We start from the raw sequence: 2,967 nt of genomic DNA, 5'->3' as shown, positions 1-2,967 counted from the left end.
TGATAAGTACAACACTACATACATAAACATAAACAGGGCGAGCATACTCAACCCCAAAAAGAAAGAAAAGGAAAAGCTACAGCAACTAAGTCAGAACGGGGATAACTCCAAATAACCCAAAAGGAGTCCCAAGTCAAAAAGCTGTCATGAACACACTTCAATGGTCTTCATCAACAACCATCGAAAATGTGCACAGGATCGGTATGACCTTCGTCGGGGTCCACACCAATATCATCGTAACAACCAAAAGTCTCCTCCTACAGATGGCCCGCCATGCCACAGCGGCATCCACTTACAAAATCATCTAAGAAAAACATTGCACAACAGAGTGTGAGCCCCACTGAGCTCGTGAGCAAATAACATCAATCATGCATGCACATGCAATCACAATTTACAATTCATATGGTCCAACATGATATGCAAATCCAGTTAAATTATTAGCCACCTAGCAATTCAACTAAGTCGGGTCTGTGCTACTACAATCCCCAATACATGTATCCCTGGTGCGGGCTTCTAACCCCTTCCCGCGATACACCCATTGAGTTATCGTAGAGGACCAGTTAGCTCCTGCATTCGTTCACCAAGGTCAGCCCGACCAGCCCTCTGTGATTAACCCATGGGACAATCCATTTCTTTCGTTCTTTTCTTTTCTGGTTTATAGCCCATGTGCACCATTCCGGTGTTCTATACATTCATGCACCATTCCTGTGGTCTATTCATTTCTTTTTCTCTTTTCTCTTTTTTTTTCTTCTGATGGTTGCCATTTTCTTCTTTGCCCTAAAGCTAAAGAACCACTTGGTAAACAGGTAAACCGCGATGCAGCGTTCCTTAGTTAAACAACCAAAAGCCAGCAGTTGGACTTTATTGATAAGCCCAATTTCTCGGTGAAAGACTTACAAGTCTTTTTGCCACGAGCGCACGCTTAGCCTTTCCATTATACTAAGAAGTTTCAAACTTTTTTTAAAATATACATTCAGTCAAGTCTTGGCTTCCCCCACAGGCATCCAGCACCTTAATCCCTGTTGGCAAGGGTGTGTAGCACGGGTGATGAAACTCTCGCCCCATGTCTATATGGCATCGTATGAGTCAAGCGGTGTCAATCGTACCCCATAATACGGGCTACCACAGGCCCCATTTCCAAGCCGACTACAGCATCTAGTCTAACATTCACAATCATCATAAAAGAATTCACTGTGTTGATCAACAGACAGTCATTATGCAGTGATTTGAGTAATTGAATAGAAGTAAATAACATAGAAATTATATTCAATTCTTATTAGCTGGCATCAGATCATGATTACATTTACACATATGATAGTATTATTCACTCACCAGTACTTGGCTCTAGGTACTCAGTCATAAATTCAATTCTAGCAGTTGTCTGGTTGTTGTCCTTGAGCACAGGAACAAGTCCTAAATGTAAATCAAAGGTTGCCATGTTAAGTTATCAGTCTGTCTTTAGAAGTCTTAGGATTACCCTAATCTTACTAGGTTGACCCGGGGTTCAATTGGTTCACTCTTGGAATCACTGGGCCATACACTGGGCCTTAGGTCATGTCCCGGTGCATCAACCAATGCCAGTGGCTCAAAGGGCAAAGTGGTCATTTCCAGGGTTGTACCTGACCCTAGGCTAGGATGTGCTTATAGTGTTGTCTACAGCTTGTCTGTGCTTTAGGACCAAGCACAACAGGACACCCTTTACCTGCGGGGCCTACTAGGGTTCCAAAGGACTCTCAAATAAAAGACAGATGTGGGGAAGGGTATTTTAGTCTTTTCCCACATCCCACAGTGTCCAGGGGCCATTGGGTGAGATCCCCCCAGCTCAGTTCACCAAAATAGTGATTTTTCATTCACTGTGCGTTGGCTCTGAGCGTTGCTGCATCCCCCAATGCATCGCCCAGTGCCTGTAGAATCGATGCAGGATGAGTTTCTAAGGTGGGGCCTATAAGGTTGGGCTCTAACTGGATCCTTTGCATGTCAGGGGGGTCTAGTAGCCCCTGAGATGGCCTACACCATGGTCCAATTGAATTCTTCATCAGATCCATCTTTAGGCTGATAGTGGCTGCCCAAGTAGCCCAAATGAATAGTATTCAGGGTTTTGGCTAAGCTTGGGAGTTAGTTTCAGCCACATGCAGGGCTGGAACAGCATGCCAAATGAGGGTCTAGGGCTGCAATCCTCTAGGGTTTGATCTGTGCAGCCTAGCTTGCACCCAGGGTTCCAATCCATAGATCAGAAGTGAATATGGGCAGTTCAGCTGTGCACAGCCAGATTCGGCTCACAAGAACAGCATATCTAAATGTTTAAAATGAATAAATATTCTAGATCTTCCATGCATAAGGTCTGCATGGCAGATTTGGACCAATACTTGGCAAACCTTAGCTAGTCTTGGCTGCCCAGGAAGAAAAAACACAGTATATACAGAGGGGGAATGGGAACAGTAGGTGAGGATAGGTATTTTTATACCTGAAGCAGCTTGAGAATAGGCTCGGTTGCAGGCTGGGATGGCTGCAGTAGGTCTCCCCCTCCTCTTCTTCCTTCTTCCTTCTCCTTCTTCTTCTCTTTCTCTCATTTTCCCTCTCTTTCTCTCCTCTCGGTTTCAGCAGGAAATAAGAGCTCTAAATGAGCTCAGGCCTGCCTATTTATAGGCCCAAGATCAACTAAGGTCTGTTTGGTTACTAAGTCTCCTTTTAAAAATCAGTTTTTAACTTGATTCTGTCTGATTCTGGGCTCACTGGTGGGGTCCACACTCAACCAGGGGTATGAGGTGGTCCCTCAGACTCCCCACTATCAGTGCTGGGTTCCCATGTTCATATTGGGTGGTCCCCATAATTAAAATAATAAAAAATATGCAGATTCAGTCACTGGGCGATGTCACCGGGCCTTGCTGCATCGCCCAGTGCCATGGCCCAGAGAATTCCAACAACTAAAACTCAAAGGGGCTTGCACAGGGGTTTGACCCTAAGTCA

The sequence above is a fragment of the Telopea speciosissima genome, chromosome 2 (assembly GCF_018873765.1).
Source record: "Telopea speciosissima isolate NSW1024214 ecotype Mountain lineage chromosome 2, Tspe_v1, whole genome shotgun sequence".
Lineage (NCBI taxonomy): Eukaryota > Viridiplantae > Streptophyta > Magnoliopsida > Proteales > Proteaceae > Telopea > Telopea speciosissima.
Note: the sequence above shows the minus strand (reverse complement) of the source record.